Below are 19,669 nucleotides of genomic sequence, written 5' to 3' on the forward strand. Positions count from 1 at the left end.
TCTAGTTAGTAGATGTTTTATGCTGCCCTTATGTATAATTCTCAGTTCTAAACATGTCATAGCTCTTTATACTCATGCTTTCTGGCCTTTGTGTGTCAGTAACTGCTCCTCTATGTTCCCCAATTTCCTAAAATATAGTGACTTCTACAGACTTTAAAGGAGACATTGAGTGTAACCTTGGATTGTCAATGAGAAATCTGAGAGCAGCAGTACACCAAGAACTTAACAAAATCTTGTAGATCTGAGGCAAAGTGAAATCGACACCAGTAATTCCATCTATTATCATACTATCATGCAATAGGAGCCACACACCTATGGTTCATCCAATAAAATCAGCAGACTTCTAGATGTTACTACTGCTCGGCTTAGACTCGGTTACAAGTATCTCAAGGAATTCTCATTATCTGCTGATGTAGAACTGACCAAATGTAAACTGTGTCAACAAAATTATTCGCACACGCTCTGTCACTATGTGATGGAGTGGGAAAAGATACATGAATTCAGAGACAATTCTATAACCAATGTTCCAGCAATATGTAAATATTTCATTAAAAATAATCTGCTACCGGAAATTTTAGCCAAATATCCCCAGTTTGCAAACTGTAGGTAGTAACTAAAGGACTGTAACCTTTAGCTGCCCTCTGCCCTTTAGTTTACCTTGAAAAGCTTCATAGAAAACACTGACCTTACCTAACCTTCTTAGTATGTTAAGATAAGCATCTTATTGCTTCGTAATTACAATTATTACTTAACCTATACCTATAATACCTATAATAAGTGCCTATAATAATATACCTTCGTAATTACAATTATTACTTAACCTATACCTATAATAAGTTAAGTAATAACTGTAATTACGAAGCAATAAGATGCTTATCTTAACATACTAAGAAGGTTAGGTAAGGTCGGTGTTTTCTATGAAGCTTTTCAAGGTAAACTAAAATATTCACAATAGATTAGTATGTCATATATGCACGTATTTAATAAGTCAATATTGGCTATACGAAAGTGCGAGAACGGGTTGCAAAATCCCACTTGAATATTGTATTTGTGAGGATAACATGGATGATGGAGGGGGACTGGCTGGCTGGATGGATGGTGGAGGGGGACTAGATGGATGGATGGTGGAAGGGGACTGGATGGATGGATGGTGGAGGGGGACTGAATGGATGGATGGTGAGGGGACTGGATGGATGGCGTGGGGAACTGGATGGGATGGATGCATGGTGGGGGGAAACTGGATGGATGGATGGTGGAGGGGACTGGATGGATAGCAAAGGGGGACTGGATGGATGGATGGTGGAGGGGGACTGGATGGATGGTGGAAGGGGACTGGATGGATGGTGAGGGGACTGGATGGATAGTGAGGGGACTGGATGAATGGTGTAGGGAACTGGATGGGATGGATGGATGGTGAGGGAGGAACTGGATGGTTGGATGGTGGAGGGAACTGGATGGATGCTGCAGGGGGACTGGGTGGATGTATGGTAGAGGATGGATGGTGGAAGGGACGATGAGTCACAATAACGTGGCTGAAGTATATTGACCAATCCACACACTAGAAAATGAAGGGATGACGACGTTTCGGTCTGTCCTGGACCATTCTCATGTCGATTGTCTTGAGTCGATTGTTGTGTGTCGATCACAATCGACGTGAGAATGGTCCAGGACAGACCGAAACGACGTCATCCTTTCATTTTCTAGTGTGTGGATTGGTCAACATGGTGGAAAAGAGACTGGATGGATGGATGGTGGAGGGGGGAACTGGATGGATGATGGAGGGGGGATGGATAATGGAAGAGGGGCCTTGATGGTGGAGGGAAAATGGATGGATGGATGGATGGTAGAGGGGGACTGGATGGATGGATGGTGGAAGGGGGGGGGCTGGATGGTCGAGGGGGACTGTGTGGATGGATGGTGGAGAGGGACTGACTGGATGGATGGTGAAGGGGAACTGGATAGCTGAATGGTCGAAAGGGACTGGATGGTTGGATGGTGGAGGGGGACTGGATGGATGGATGGTGAAGGGGGACTGGATGGATGGTGGAGGGGGGGACTGGATGGATGGATGGTGGAGGGGGACTGGATGTATAGATGGTGGAGAGGAACTGGATGGATGGATGGTGGAGAGGGATTGGATGGATGAATGGTGGAGGGGGACTGGATGGGTGGATGGTGGAGGGGGAACTGGAGGGATGGTGGAGGGGGGACTAGATGATGGAGGGGGACTGGTTGAGGGGGGACTAGATGATGGAGGGGGACTGGTTGAGGGGGGACTAGATGATGGAGGGGGACTGGATGGTTGAGGGGGACTGGATGGAGGATGTTGGAGGGGGACTAGATAGATGGATGTATTAGTTACCTTCTTGGATGTGTGGTTCTTGCTGGATTGTAGAGAATACAACGTAGATTACTTCAGCAGTTTATTGAGTATGGTAACAAGTTGTATATCTGTCCTGCAGAGGTCCTACCTATTCTGGGACTCTGAGAATACTGCCTTGCCTCCAGAGCAGTCACTACCAGCTCTGTAGGGAATGACGTCAGAGACCTACTCAACTGTGATTGGCTATATCCCAATCGTCGTACAATTTGGGTACTAACACTGCTCGGACACGCTACCAAGTCACTGTCCCTTGTCGACAAGCTCTGGCTACAGAGCACCACTTGGTTTCCGAACCCCTTGGGGACGAGACCCGTCGGTTAACATGTAAGTTCGTATACGAGAAATAGAGGGGAAAAATAAACTAGAAATGTAAAAATAAATTTTTCCGAAAAATTTATGAAAAAACTCTAGGGAAAAAAATCGTCAGGTTCATGGCGTAAATGCGACCGTGTTTTGTTTGTACTCATCAATAAGTGAAGTCCTGATCCGCTTTATAAAAGTCCTTAATTGTTCCTAACTGATTATTAAGACGTCTGGCAAACATCCTCTGGATGTTTCCTGCCAGCCTGCAGGCACATCCTGCCTAAAATATACGATGATGTACTGTACATTTAAGAAACAAATCTGGGTCACAGGTCTGTGGAGTGTGGTTAGGCTTACGGAGTCAGCCGGTCCCTCCCCCACCACCAACACACCTCCCCCTCTCCCCCCACCACCGACACACCTCCCTCTCTCCCCCCACCACCGACACACCTCCCCCTCTCCCCCCACCACCGACACACCTCCCCCACCCCAAACCCATACACACACACACACACACTCTCAAAGGTCACGTGGTTCACAGTTCACTTCAACACCCATATATCGCTTCCTGCCTGCCTGCCTCCTTCCCACCCTGCCAGCCTGCTTCCTTCCCAGCCTGCCTCCTTCCCAGCCTGCCTGCCTGCCTCCTTCCCAGCCTGCCTCCTTCCCAGCCTGCCAGCCTGCCAGCCAGCCTGCCAGCCAGCCAGCCAGCCAGCCAGCCAGCCAGCCTGCCTGCCTGCCTGCCTGCCTGCCTGCCAGCCTGCCTGCCTGCCTGCCAGCCTGCCTGCCTGCCAGCCTGCTTCCTTTCCAGCCAGCCTGCCTCCCCCCCTGCCATCATGCTAACGGGTAGTGTGTGTTAGGCTTATCTTCGGGAATGAGCCGGTCTCACCCCCACCACCAACAAACCACCCGCCCCCCTACATCCCATCTCTCAAGGTCACGCGGTTCAACCGCGTGACTACCACTCACTCCCTGCCTGCAAGCTAGCCTGCCTGCCTGCCTGTGCCTGCCAGCCTGCCTTTCCCTCCCTAATTCTCACTACTTCCATCCCTTCCTGCCTACCTCCTAGCATCTCTCCCTACCTCCCCCTCCCTCTTAGCATCTCTCCCTACCTCCCCCTCCCTCCTAGCATCTCTCTCCCCCCCTCTCTCACTGATTCTCCCCCCCCCCCCCTCATTCATACTGCCTCCCACCTAAGTTCCATCGTCCATCCACCCACCAGTCAGCCATCACTGACGCAATGGGTGCATTTGGAGCCAACATGGTGCACAGATGTTTCTTGATTGTGCAGATATGTAAAACAAAAGCACAGAATGAACATTCCAGCCTTATGGCAATTCAAAATAATAGGAATAATAGGCCGTGAATCTGTGAAGTCACAGTGGGCAAACTGGACCATCGCCCACCCACCACCACAAGCCGGCGTGACGCTTGGTGGACCCCTTCCTACCCGAACTTTGTTCGGGTAGCATGACTCCCCAACCCCAATCGGGAAACTGGAAGTTTCGGATAACTAAAGTTCGGAAACCAAGTGGTGCTCTGTATCTAGATAGTTACAATGATATTGAAAAGGACCTCGGTGGCATTCAATAATGGGTTACATGTGAAATTGCATAATAAATATTAAAGGAAGATCCGGTGTGTGGAATACTAACACGGTTCGGCATGTGCACAAACATGCCGCTAATGCTAACCCATTAAACATAGTAGGTGAAAAATCATCGTGACAATGCTTTCATTAAACCAGAGCATTAAGAACATATATGCCGAAGTATCAGATATGAACAATGCAATTCAAGGTGGTGCCTAAAACAAAATTATTGACATGTGCTAATGGCATGTGCACGGAAAATAAAGACAATTATCTGCTTTAATAGAACAAAATTCCTGATATAACAACCACAAAGGAATTTTAAGATTAGATAATGGAGAAGAAAATTTATGTACAATACAGTATATTTACAAGTTATATACAAGGACTGGATCGAGACGGCTAACATCTGAGTGATAGCAGTAAGAATTACTGGTCTCAGTGTGGTTGCTAGAACATTAATGGAACTTTTGATGATATGCACTGTAAAACACAAATGGCACAGTAGACTTAACAATGGCACCTGATTTATGACAAAATAAATTTGAAAAAAAAAAATCCTTATTATGCATATATATAATGGTAATAATAGGGCACATGGGGTATAAATACTGTGAAGTGAATTTTGCCAAACAAAAACAGGATAACTGCAGAATGCACTTAATTATAAATTCTGCAGATATCTACACCTAGATCGTCCAGAGCACTGTACAACTCCGGCTTTGACTGAAGGTCAGGAACAGATGAAACTGCGTGTGACAAACTTTCAGCTTGAGAGGTAAACTCGTTGACATCTAGCTAATTGACATGTGGTGAGTGCACGGTTGAAACGAAAGGCCTAGATGTAAGATTATAGGTGCTAGTATGGGGTGGCTGTACATCAAGTGGTGTGTCAACCATAGAAGGTGGTGTCCTAATAGAACAGTCTGTCTGGGTAAGTTCATCGTCATCTTCCTCATCAGTCTCATCAACAGTCCTTTTAGCTAGCTTCATGTGGTCTAAATGTTCATTTATATACTCTACTGATAACAAATTCTTAAGTCTGTACTTGTTAACCTTAGTAAGATTGATTACCTTGTATGGTCCCAAAAATTTCTTAGCTTGTACATTGGACCAGACCTCTGTTGGTTTTAGTACCATTACTACAGATCCAACAGTAATGTTATTGGGCTTTGTTCAAGTGAACTCAGCTGTTGCCTATGACAAGTGTTCTCGTATTTTCTTGAAAACTAGTTGCATTTGTCTACGCTTTACTTGAACAAAATCGTCTATGTTATACAAAGGAGTAGGGGGTATGTTAGTCAATTCACTAGGGAGGATCTTATATGTACCATAAATAATAGCGTGAGGTGTGTCACCTGTAGAAATATTAATCAAAGAATTTATGGCACACTAAATTAGGGTTATGAACTCATCCCAATTACTGTTATCAAAATTCAACGTGACTCAAGGCATCTAACACTTTCCTGTTAGTACGCTCTGCTAACCCATTACTTGCTGGGTTATATTGCATAATACTACATTTTTTAATGTTATATAAATTGCTCAAGCTAGTTAAAATACTATTACTGAATTCTGGACCATTATCTGAAAGGATTACTTTAAGCATACTATATCTACAAATTATTTGGTCATGGAATGCACTGGCTATAGTTTCTGCTGTTTTGTTTGGGATAGGAACTAGTTTGCAATACTGTGAAAAATAATCAACCATTAAAAGCAAGTGTTTGTTCCTCTTTTCAGTTTCCGCAAAATTTGTCAACAAATCCATCGATACTCGTTCCCTAGGAGCTTTAGTCATTGGGTACACATGAATTGGATTAGGTCCTGCTACATGTCCCTTGTGCTGTAAGCAGGTCAAACATCTGTCAACATAATGCACAATCTCCTTAGCCATTTTTGACCAAAAATACTTTAATCGACCTTGTTAGAGTGAACGATCCTTTCCTGGATGTGCACTAGCAGGAGCATCATGGATAATTTTTAACACTGTTGGTACAAAGACAGCTGGAACAACTAACTGACAACATTTCCTCAGGGCTATCCCTAGCTTTACTACTTTACACAGCAAATTGTCTTAAAATCACTAACTCTTTCAATGGTACTGGAGGCTTGTGAATCGGGCGAGTATCTTGCTTTGTTAAAAACTTTGTTGGGTGCCTTTATAGGGTCTTGCCTCTGTTCTGTCTCGACTACTGTAGTGGCTAATGCTGGATAATTTAACTGAATCACAGCTAAGTGTCGAGAAAATGCATCAGCTACAATATTTTGCTTTCCTGGAATATAATCAAATTGTGAGCAAATATCTAGCAAACTTTCCAACGGGATTTTTATTCTTGAACAAAGGAATTAATGGTTGGTGATCTGTAAGAACATGAACTGGGTAATTATAAATTGTATCCCTGAAATGTTTAAGAGCCCATACAACTGCTAAAGCTTCACGTTCTGTTGTAAGAGAGAGAGACCCTTGTGTTGGGAGAAATAGGAGTGCTATTGAGAGAGACCCTTGTGTAGGGAGAAATAGCAGTGCTCTTGAGAGAGACCCTTGTGTAAGGAGAAATAGCAGTGTTAAATGTTGAAAAACAGTCTGGAACTCTGACCCCTTTCAGATGCACAGAGCATCATCTCAACAGGAAAATGTAATCTAAAAAAATGTAAACAAAAGGGGATAAAATGGTTATGAAAAAGCAGATTCAATGCAAGATAATATAGAGCAACAAAAGTGTTAAATGTAGAAAAACAGCCTGGAACATTATAAAACATATGAATGAAGTATTGGGAATGTGTATGACATATATAGGGAGGGGACATTATTGGAACCAGGCAGGCAGGGACATGTGCAAGCCCCTATCAGTCACTTGTGAGAGGGAGGCAGTGAGAACAAGACCAGTGTTGTGGATGGTCTCCAACAAATACGATAAATGCAGTATTATAGATGTTTATAGCAGTGCTTCCCCTTTTCTTTATGAGTTAAAGATAGGAATTTGTGGAAATAAGGATTTTTGGATTTCTGTGTGTAGGGAGTGGTGTGTTGTTAATTCAGGTGGTTTATGTGCTCAGCTGTGTGTCACAGGGGGGGGGGGGGTTATCCACATTTATTTAGTATATCCATTTGTAAACCCAGGCCCTTTGTAGTGACATATGAGGAGTGGAATAGGGTAATGACCTTAAGTCCCAGGTTGTAGAGAGTGAAGGAACCTCCCCCCTCACTCTTTTTGTCTGTATCATTCCTGTTGGGGATCCAAGTACACCCCCCCCCCCTGTTCTAAGAAGTGTGAGGAAATCTGGTATTTGTTAAATAAAATCCTTTTTGTAAAATTGTACCCCAAGGTGTATTTCTTGTCCTATATAGTTAGAACTGGTGGCTATTATTATACTGACCCCTGCACTTCCATTATTTATAAGAAAATAAGAGCTGGTGTTGTTAGCAATACTTTCGGGGGGTCCACAGAATTACCCAAATCTACCCAAAAGTACCCAAATCCTCCTAGCATTACATAAGTAATGAAGAAATATGGTATATTTACTTACTATAATGTTGGTGCTACACGTAGAACATGATCAAACCTATTTTTACTCTGAAATAATCTAATTTCATAACGAAATTAGAAGTAAATATGTGGTAGGTGACGCCATAGGAAGTCGACGGTCCAAGCGACAATTTTGTAGAGCTACTTATCCAAGATATATGGGGCCGGATTCAGGAAGGTACTTACGAAGGTTTTTCCTCTTAGCTAAGAGCGTTTTCCATCTTAGCGCCTTCGTGGCGGCTACGTCCGTATTCAATTAACTACCCTAAGTGGAAAAACCTTCGTAAGTTCATTCCGGGATTTAAGTGTGGTTTCGACCACTCGTAGCTTTACGTAAACTGGATATAAGTCATTTTTTCTCTACTACATAGCACTGGGTTCGATTTATGATATTGGAACATGACCAAAATATTATAGCTGGTGAATCTAGTGAAGAAGAGTCCTTCGTGTTAGTTATATATGCATTCTCTGCTTGAAACTTGAAGTAAATATGTGTTTGATGATAGTAGAATTAGTTTTATAATAGCAAGATATTATACCAGTAGTTATTAAGTAAATAAACACTGGTGAACATGAAATATGAGAGAAGGTGATGAGCCCTGCCTGATGGGATCATTTACTATCACCAAATGCCCCTGTTCACCTAGTAGTAAGGGTGTATCTTAGCTATACATACCCATTTCTAATTTATTTAGTTTGGTTTTATTTTGAAATTAAATCTGGGTGAGACATAAAATAAAAATATGCTGTACAAATGATGTTAGGTAAGGAAAAGGGTAAAAATGTCAAAAACTTTATTCATTGAATACTTAAAGCTATAATTATGACTATATAGATTATTAAAAAAGAGAGAGGGAAGTAGGGGTCCAAGACCTCTTCCTGTTATACAATTTGGGTGTGGAACAAGTAATTATCAAAAGAAGGCACCATGCCGGAAGGCTATGTAGCAGTAAGGCAGTGAGGTGAGGCAGCTACTTATTTGAGAAATGCTTATTTTATTTACCTTATAAGCTGAGGCAACTTATTTTATTTGAGGAATACTCAGCTGATTCCTCTACATTTAGCATGGAACAAATTTGTGTCCAAGACCTCTTCCTGTTACTCAATTTGGCTGTGTGTAACCAAACTAGAAGTGCTCTACAAATCAAGGGACCCAGAATTGGAATGACCTCCCGAATCATGTCAAAGGCTGTACCTCTCTCAACCAGTTTAAGAGTTAAACCAAGTACTGCCTAATTAACTCCATGTAACCTAACTTACCTCCTAAATGTCAACCCATGTCTTGCTATTTTTTAAACAACGCTGTTCACCAACGTGTGCAATTGCTGATTTATGCTATGTTAACCCCCCTTTTTGTATTTTTTATTCCTTCTTTCAACACAATTTATACCTAATCCCAATTACTATTAAGTTTTAGTCTGTGTTTTTTCCCACACACCGTGCCCAAAATGCTATGAGTATTAGTAGCTTTAGGTATTGTATGTACTAGCTCTGTCTATAAATCCAACATTATGTTTGTAAATCAACTGTATGTACTTTTCCTGAATAAATTGTATTTATTATTTATTTTTTAATCAGTAAGTATTAAAAGAAGGCACCAAGCTGGGAAGGCTATGTAGCACCATTGTGTGTAACAATAAACCAATTTTTTTTTTTAACAAATAATGCACCTGTATGGTAAAACAAATCCTGCCAGCTGTAAAAATATTGATGCAGTTATTTAAATGAAAAATATAATGAAAGAAATATTACTGGTTTATTTTTATCCTATCTTTTTGTACTGTACAGTATATCCAAGGAAGTGAAAAATTGAGACAATGCACAATTTAATGAATGATTAGCATGGATTAGCAGTTCAAAAGAAATATGACTATTACATATCAACATGAGATCTTAATGATCCATGGTCAACATGATTTAATAAGGATAATACAGTACTGAATTTGTAATAATACAAACTATAATTTAAAAATCTATATTACTGATTTTTTTTATTAAGATGATTAGGTATACACAGCAATGTACTACTACCCTATTCTATATGGAATATTACACAGTGTAGATAAAAAACTAGCTATAAGTTTATCTAATACTCCCATCTCACAGGATGGTTAGACATACTGTACATGGAATCAATTTAGAAAATACCAGCCTCAATACAAAAAACAAATCAACTCTGACTAAACAACTCTAAGCAATTTTCACAAGAGGTAAGCACTGAATCATGGAAGCATTATATTATAATTACTCTTACCAGTTTCTACAAAACTCCTCTCAAACATTGTATTTTTAAACATGTTTAGGTATACACAGCAATGTGCTGCTTCCCTATTCTGTATGAAGGACCACACAGTGTAGATCAAAAACCAGCTACAAGCTCACCCAACATCCTCACCTCACAGGATGGCCAGTCATACATGGAATTAGGAGAGAACAAAATACTTAATGCTGATCTATTAGCCTCCACTGGCAAAATCTGGGTGCAGCACAAGAATATCTTCCAATATTCCTGAGTGTATGAAGTAATTACAGAGCTCAAAATACCTCATACCATTTAGTATGAAGTCACTGATAACAGGACAATCACAGATATAGTGTTGGAGAGTATGTTCTCTCAAGTAGGACTGAAAACAGACGTTTTTTTTCCACCAAGAGGGCTATAAACCCATGGAACCGCCTACCCGTTGAAGCCGTAAATGCCAAATTCCAGCTAAAAATATCATTAAGACAATTGGCGGGCCCTTTAACAAGCCGCCGGCTTTCTGTCCTCTTCGAGGTCACTAGATAGTTAGTGGCCCTTGGGTAAATTCAGTAAATATATACAATAATTGTCAGCGCATCTTCTGAGCAATAAGGGCAGCTACACAGTATCTCTTAGAATTACGTAGGTAAACAACAAATGTAACATATTTGTTTACTACAATGTCGGTGCTGGCTGTAGAAGTTGAAAAAACATTGTTTTACTTCGAAATATACTAATTTTATAAGAAAATTCGACGTAAATAGGAGGCAGTAGAGCTCCGATAAGCCAGCGCTAAATCTTCAATATGAAGAATGTTGCTGCTCTCTGATTGGCCAAACGAAACACAGTAGTGACCTCTATCGGCACGCAGGTGAACCAACAATTTCCTTCCTAAGTATACCTTATTGAATCGCACCTAAGCATCTTCTTAGGGCGCACTTAGGAACCTTCGTAGCAAACCCACTTACGAAGAAATACACAGAGCTTCCTGAATCTAGGTCCTGGTCGCCTGGAGAGTGTTTACTGCCATATCAGCCTCCTGTACACAGTGATCCAGTCATCGCATTTCATGGCTCAAATTGTCGTAAATTTAATTGGTGATATTAAGAAGTAGAATGTGTATTTATAATAATATCTTTCATAAACAGCCACTAAATATTTAATATTTATTAAACAAAATGTGTCTGGAAGTTAAATCAACTCCACAGGACAATAAATTTGTTATATAGATACTGTACTAGCGTTATTTGTTGGTATGCATTTGCTATTAAAACTGCTCATGTCCTTTTCGTTCATAGAACACCGAACCCTACGTGCCCTCTGATATATTGCTTAATTAATAAAGATTCACAAATAAAGATTATATTTGTATATGTTATCAGAAAGGTAGAGATAAAATAGTTTTTGTGAATCCATCACAGAGATTATACCTTATTAGAGACGAAAAATATTCATATTCTAAACAAGGCTTCTTTGCCGACGCTCTCTCTATCGATGGGAACTACGACTTTTTGAAGATCAATGTTAATTTAATCTAGATATTGTAATAAACGAAATTTTCTGTGTCATCATAAAGACATAAATATAAGCTGCATGTATTAGTGTATACATTAGCTGCATTATTAGTATTAGCTGTATTAGTGGCCTTAGGTATTGTATATACTAACTCTATCTATAAATCCAAAATTATGTTTGTAAAATTATGTTTGAATCTTCTATGTATGTACTTTTACCTACATAATTTTAATTTTTTTTTATTTTTATATATGGTGCAATAAACCCATCGGGCCTTGTTGCTTTTTATTGATAATTACTTTAGTCTCCACAAACATGTGTGCTTGGGTAACATTTAAAAGACATAATTAATGGTTCAACTATAGACGAATGTGACAGAAATGCTACTGGATTTTTGTGGTCTCAATTCTTACCTGATCTGAAATGTTAATTAAATTGTTTTACTGGTTACTGGTACAGTAGTAGTTCTGCTTAGAGCTAGCTATACGCTACTAATTCCATTTGAATACTATAATTCTAAAACATCTTTTCATTCACTCAAAAGATCTTGAACTTATCAAGCGAGGAGTGAATGTAAATAATCTTCAAGGAATGAGTATGGGGTGCAAAATAAACTACTAACCACAGGATATGACACTATGATATTCGTGCTTTATATTGGGGTAAATAAAATACATGATTATTTTCAGAATATATACTTTAATGACAAATATTTGAAAATATATTGTATGTTTTGAAATTTCTGATGGTATGGAACAAATTAATTAAGGTAACCTTAATGGTTAATTAAGGTAACCATTTAACCTACCCACTGCTACCCCAAAACCTTCTAGCATTACACAAGTAATGAAGAAATATGACATATTTACCCCTCAATAAAGATGGTATTGAATGTCTTTTAATATGAATGCATGTTAATTAGACTATTGATCGGCTGGTGTATAGCGCTCCACACAACCAGAGCGGGTCCATGTATTTACCAATATAGTTACCCAATGCTACCCCGGCCTTCTAGCATTACACAAGTGATGAAAAAATGTGACATATTTACCCCTATAAAGATGGTATTGAATGCAATTTTAATATGAATGCATGCTAATTAGACAATTGATTGGCTGATGCGTACAGCTTCACACACCCAGAGCAAAACCATCTAATTACCCAAAGCCAGCCATAGCTACCAAATCATACCCCAAAGCCTCCTTGCATTACACAAGTATTGAAGAAATATGACATATTTACCGACTATAATGATGGCATTGAATGTAATGTTCATGTGTCCGGATACCGGCGATTATGTAGTATTACTTATTTAACCATATAATGCCTTACACATAAATTATATATATTACTTGAAATGTAGTCACAGTAATGTCTACATTTCTGCCTTTCTTCTGACATATAAATCTTGAAGGTTACTTAGCATATATATGCATGTTAATTAGACAATTGATTTGCTGGTGTGTAGCGCTCCACACACCCAGAGTGGGTCTATGTATTTACCCAAAGCTATCCATACTTACCCAGTGCTACTCCGGTCTTCTAGCATTACACAAGTAATGAAGATATATGACATATTTACCCCCTATAATGATGTTATTGAATGTATTATTAATATGAATGCAAGTTAATTACGCAATTAACATGCCCGATTACTATATTGGGGTAAAACTCAATTACTCCTGCCCGAAACGCTTTGCGTAATAGTGGCTTTAGGCATTGTATGTACTAGCTCTATCTATAAATCCATCAACTTTGTATCTTACCTTGTATGTACCTTACCTGAATAAAAATGTATTATTTATTTTATTAATTGATTGGCTAATGTGTACGGCTCTACACACACACCCAGAGCGAGTCCATGTATTTACCCAAAGCTACCTAATCATACTCCAAAATTTCCTTGCATTATATAAGTAATGAAGAAATATGACATATTTATCTATTATAATGATGGTATGTAATGTAGAATTTGGAAAAAACATGGTTTTACTCTGAACTAATCTCTGGATATTTAAATAAGCTCTTAACTATAAATAACCTATAGCTCTGCTGTTCAACACATCCCTTGAGTGTCATACCTTCCCTGATATCCTTAAAAAAGCAAGAGTAACGCCAGTTCATAAAGCAGGTAATCCGGCAGACATAAACAATTATAGACCAATATCAAACCTACCTATACTATCAAAAATATTTGAAAAAATTATCTACAAACAGCTCTACTCCTATCTCGTAAAATTCAACATTCTTAGCCGCTGTCAGTTTGACTTCCTCTCCAAAAAGAGTACCAACAATGCAATTATTAGTCTCCTTGATATAATTTACTCCGCCCTTGACAAAAATGAGTTTCCGATTGGACTCTTCATTGACCTGAGAAAGGCCTTTGATACTGTTAATCACAATTACCTCTTACATAAACTCCATCATTATGGAATCCGAGGCCATGCACTGGACTATATCCAATCCAATCTTAGTGATAGACACCAATGTGTAACCATGAATAATATAACCTCTCCCACTCTACCAATAACCGTTGGAGTGCCACAGGGCAGCATCTTGGGACCTCTCCTATTTCTTATATACATCAATGATCTGCCTAATGTTTCTAACATTCTGAAACCTATTTTGTTTGCTGATGATACTACCCTCATCTACTCTAATTCCAACCCACATACACTAAATATTGTGTATATGTTAATAATGAATTAAAAAAAAGTCCACTTATGGATGTCAACTAACAAACTAACATTAAACATAGAAAAGACTTACTACATCTTATTTGGAAGCAAATCATCAAATGCAATTCAGCTACAGATAGACAACATTAACATCAGTAATAAAAATGATGGCAAATTTCTTGGCCTATTCCTAGACAAGAGACTCAACTTCAGCACCCACATTCAACACATAACTAAGAAAGTCTCTAAAACAGTTGGTATACTCTCTAAAATGAGATATTATGTTCCTAACTCTGCTCTCCTCTCACTATATTATGCGCTAATCTACCCCTATCTTAATTATGGTATCTGTGCATGGGGGTCTACCACTGCAAACCACCTTAAGCACATCATCACCCAGCAAAAATCTGCTATCAGAATAATAACTAACTCTGCTCTCAGACAACACTCAGCTCCCTTGTTTAATCCGTAAACTTGCTAAATATTAACTCTTTCCACACAGGGTGGTGTCTTCAGTCCTACCTTTAATATCTTAATAAACACGCTGTTAAACACTATACTGAGCAAACCCAACGTCCACATCATTAGCTATGCTGATGATATAATGATACACACCACTGGGTATGCTAACACGCAGAACACTCTTTACTCTGTATTAGACTCATGTCAGGACCTAGGTTTAATTATCTCAGCAGAGAAAACAGATACTAAATCGGCGCTCACCCAAGCAGGGAGGAGCTGTTCGCAAGATGCAACTGTCTGATGGCTCCCAGCTTGACTATGTAAACAGATTCAAATACCTTGGCCTTGAGGTGCCACTGTATGGTCCTGTTGTATTCAGACTCTGTCGTCAGTATAAAGAGAGGCTCCGAGCTCTCAAGGCTGTTGCAGGTTATCACTCAGGCTATGGTGCCAATGTCAGAATTGTCAAAATGATGTACTTTGCATACATCAGATCTTTAGTGGATTATGCTGCACCTTTGCTTGTTTTGATGCCTGAAAGAAAACTTGAAGGGCTTGAAAAATTGCAGAACGAAGCCTTGAGGATAATCCTTGGGTGCCCTCGTACCTCAAAGATTCTTAATATGAGAAAGGAACTTAATTTTCTGATAACGGAGGAATGAGACACCGACAGCATTGGGACCTATTTTATTTAATTTTTTAGTAGAAACAAATAAGTAAATTTTTTCAGACCATGTTAATGAACAGGATAACTTGTATAATTTTTCAACAGCATAAATACATGTATAACTTGACTACAATGACTTAATAACATTAATACCTATGCTTATATCCGGTAACTAAATAGAACATGGTCTGCAGAACGCGGAATCCTTATTAACTATTGGTACAAGTAAGGCAAACGTTTACATAATTTTCAAGTAGAATCAGGGCTTATAGAGTATCATATAGTGGCCTAACACATGACAGAAATAATGCGCCAATCCCAGACATAATGTGAAATGGTAACTAGTAGCTGTAGAATACACCTATAGGACAAATTTTACAATATTCTTACAAGTGAGAGTAAGTAGCTGCGGACAGCGTAATACTTAGGGGCCGGCGCTGCACCCCCACTCGCAGAGCCAGCTGGCCGGACTCCCCCCCCCCCCCGAAGGGGCGAGTGCCTGCTGGCCGCGTAATGTTTTCAATGTGGAAGCATGAAGACCTCTTGCCTGGCGTAATAGTGAAAAAAAACGTCACTCCTCCACCGTCCGACGTCCTTAATTGTTTCCTGTTCATGCCCGTCAAGTGACAGTTGCGTGGCCCGTCCATTGGGCGGGCGCTGGCCGCGTAAGGAGCATCAGCGTGTAGGGGTGTTGTCTTCTCATCTGACGTTGGGGGCCGTGCCACCAGGAATGGCGTAGCCACAAGTTCTGCATCGCGTGGTGTCATTGAGTTTTTCCTTGTCTGCGTCCACATCCATGCCCGTACACCCGTTACCTCTGCCGTTAAAAAAACAGTCAGGAATTTCCAGAACTGAAAAAAGGTACAGAGTCGGGCGTACATGTCTGTTAAATGCTGCTAGGTAAGCAGCGTCCTGGAAGTGTCCAATGGAGCCCCTTCTGGTGCATGGGTATACAAGGCGGCCGTCTTGATGTCCGTGTGTAGTGGGCGTATTACCTCGTGCCTTCCTCGCGTGCTATGCCCCGCCGCGCCAGGACATCCTCGTGTCGTCGTCATTGCTGTATCCCGCCCATGCAGAGACTAGCCCAGTGAGGTTGACCCCAGGGCGGGTGAATAGGTCCTGCGTGTGCCAATCCGAGCAGTCCATCGGGAGTGTTCATCGTGCGCGATCCTATGCTCTCCGTCCATGAGGTGTTCCCGATGGTCTGTAGTCGTTCTCGTGCATGCTTCGCATGCTGTGCACCGCCACGCCAGGTCGTCCTCGTGGGCGTCGTCGTCGCTGTATCCCGCCCATGCGGAGGCTAGCCTAGCGAGGCTGGCCCCAGTGCAGCTGAGTAGTTCCTTCATTCGCCCATCCGTGCAGTCCATCGAGAGGGGTCCATAGAATTACCCAAGTCGGCCCAAATCAGGCCAAAACTACCCAAATCGTCCTAGCATTACGTAAGTAATGAAGAAATATGGTATATTTACTTACTATAATGTTGGTGCTACACGTAGAACATGATCAAACCTATTTTTACTCTGAAATAATCTAATTTCATAACGAAATGAGACGTAAATATGAGAGAGGTGACGCCATAGGAAGTCGACGGTCCAAGCGACAATTGTGTGGAGCGACTTATCCAAGATATATGGTCGCCTGGAGAGTGTTTGCTGCCATAACAGCCTCCTGTACACAGTGATCCAGTCGTCGTATTTCATGGCTCAAATTGTCGCAAATTTAATTGGTAATATTAACAAGTAGAATGTGTATTTATAATAATATTTTTCATAAACAGCCACAAAATATTTAATATTTATTAAAAAAAAGTGTCTGGTAGTTAAATCAATTCCACATGACAATAAATTTGTTATATAGATACTAGCGTTATTCATTGGTATGCGTTCGCTATTTAAACTACTCCAGTCCTTTTCGTTCATAGAACACCGAACCCTACACGCTCTCTGATATATTGCTTAATTAACAAATATTCACAAATAAAGATTATATTTATATATGTTATCAGAAAGGCAGATATAAAATAGTTTGTGTTAATGCATCACAGAGATTATACCTTATTAGAGAGGAAAAATATTAATATTTTAAACAAGGCTTCTTGGCCGATGCTCTCCCTTTCGATGGGAACTATGACCTTTTGAAAATCAATGTTAATTGAATCAATATATTGTAAAAAACGAAGTTTTTTATGTCATCAGAAAGACATATAAGCTGCATGTTAATACTTTGGTATAAATATAACTGAAGTGAAAGTGAAGATATATGCCTTTTTATAGTTACTTGATGGCTCGCTCAGGGAGTGTGAAGGCCTGCACACAAGCCAATCAATTTTATAATTAATGTACATATATGCAAAGTAACGTCAAAGGTTTTTATTTCAGAATAAAGACAGATGTAGACGATAATGTAAATACATTTCAAGGAAAACATATCTTAAATGAAAGCAAAGATATGGTCAAATAAATAGGCAATACCACACCATCGCCAGTGTCCGGACACATGAATATTCGCATTAGGTAGGTGAAAGGAAATGTACCCAACCATTTCCATTTACGCGACCAGTTTCCATTCTTATGTTCTTACATTTATTGAAGTGTATCATCATCATCATTTACAGAAATAAATTAACATAAAAATGTAGTAATTTTAATACACAAAACAGAAGTAGATATGTATGTAAATTATGACGCAGGATAGGATCACTATTGCAGAACTATTCGCATACTTTGCGTCATTATATACAGTACTGGAATTTAAAAAAAAATCGCGGAATTCAGAGATAACACCATCATTGGTGTCCAAGAAAAGTGTAAGTACTTCATTTATAATGATGTGCTGCCCGAAATCTTAGCGAAGTATCTAAAATTTGCTTACTGAAAGTAATTCATGCAAATGATTGTAAAGCCGTCGCCCAGTTGGGTGGGTGTGGAGCACATGACTGTTAAGCTGCCGCCCAGTTGGTTGGGTGTGGAGCACATGACTGTAAAGCTGCCGCCCAGTTGGGTGGGTGTGGAGCACATGACTGTTAAGCTGCCGCCCAGTTGGTTGGGTGTGGAGCACATGACTGTAAAGCTGCCGCCCAGTTGGGTGGGTGTGGAGCACATGACTGTTAAGCTGCCGCCCAGTTGGGTGGGTGTGGAGCACATGACTGTAAAGCTGCCGCCCATTTGGGTGGGTGTGGAGCACATGACTGTTAAGCTGCTGCCCAGTTGGGTGGGTGTGGAGCACATGACTGTAAAGCTGCCGCCCATTTGGGTGGGTGTGGAGCACATGACTGTTAAGCTGCCGCCCAGTTGGGTGGGTGTGGACCACATGACTGTAAAGCTGCCGCCCAGTTGGGTGGGTGTGGACCACATGACTGTTAAGCTGCCGCCCAGTTGGGTGGGTGCGGAGCACATGACTGTAAAGCTGCCGCCCAGTTGGGTGGGTGTGGAGCACATGACTGTTAAGCTGCCGCCCAGTTGGGTGGGTATGGAGCACATGACTGTTAAGCTGCCGCCCAGTTGGGTGGGTGTGGAGCACATGACTGTAAAGCTGCTGCCCAGTTGGGTGGGTGTGGAGCACATGACTGTTAAGCTGCCGCCCAGTTGGGTGGGTGTGGACCACATGACTGTAAAGCTGCCGCCCAGTTGGGTGGGTGTGGACCACATGACTGTTAAGCTGCCGCCCAGTTGGGTGGGTGTGGAGCACATGACTGTAAAGCTGCCGCCCAGTTGGGTGGGTGTGGAGCACATGACTGTTAAGCTGCCGCCCAGTTGGGTGGGTGTGGAGCACATGACTGTTAAGCTGCCGCCCAGTTGGGTGGGTGTGGAGCACATGACTGTTAAGCTGCCGCCCAGTTGGGTGGGTGTGGACCACATGACTGTAAAGCTGCCGCCCAGTTGGGTGGGTGTGGAGCACATGACTGTTAAGCTGCCGCTCAGTTGGGTGGGTGTAGAGCAAGACTAGTAATTGGACGACTCACCATAGATGTAAAGTGCCTGGTATAGTGACTTGTGAGCCTCTTGTTGAATCATTTGTGATACAAAGATTATTGATGTGTGTATTTGTGTGGGTGATTGAATATGTATGTGAATGTATATGTATGTATATGTATATATGCAATTGACGATCACGAAACAATAATCATTTGTATGCGGAAAATTCCATATTTCATTTCTGTGGATTTACCGCATATGTATATATATGTACATGTATGTATGATTATGTGTACATGTATATATAACATTAATAAGAGGAAATGAAGATGAAGAAATGATAAAAAGAATGGCAATAGTGGATAGTAGTAACACACTTAAGAA

General features: G+C 40.8%; 1 protein-coding gene across 3 annotated transcripts in view; it reads left to right on the forward strand.

The window, feature by feature from the left end:
- Window positions 1-19,669, forward strand: part of LOC123752284 (zinc finger protein 436-like) — a 210,446-nt gene that overhangs the window by 71,544 nt on the left and 119,233 nt on the right. Inside the window, exon 3 of one of the 3 annotated variants that reach the window (XM_069334084.1) lies at window positions 4,957-9,099. The exons of 1 other annotated variant lie outside the window; for it this stretch is intronic. The gene's annotated coding sequence lies outside the window, so the exon portion shown is untranslated. Of the gene's footprint in view, window positions 1-4,956; window positions 9,100-19,669 lie in introns of those variants that run through there. One more of the 3 variants, XM_069334085.1, reaches the window with a different exon arrangement.

This window comes from Procambarus clarkii, chromosome 30 (genome assembly GCF_040958095.1).
Source record: "Procambarus clarkii isolate CNS0578487 chromosome 30, FALCON_Pclarkii_2.0, whole genome shotgun sequence".
NCBI classification, from domain to species: domain Eukaryota; kingdom Metazoa; phylum Arthropoda; class Malacostraca; order Decapoda; family Cambaridae; genus Procambarus; species Procambarus clarkii.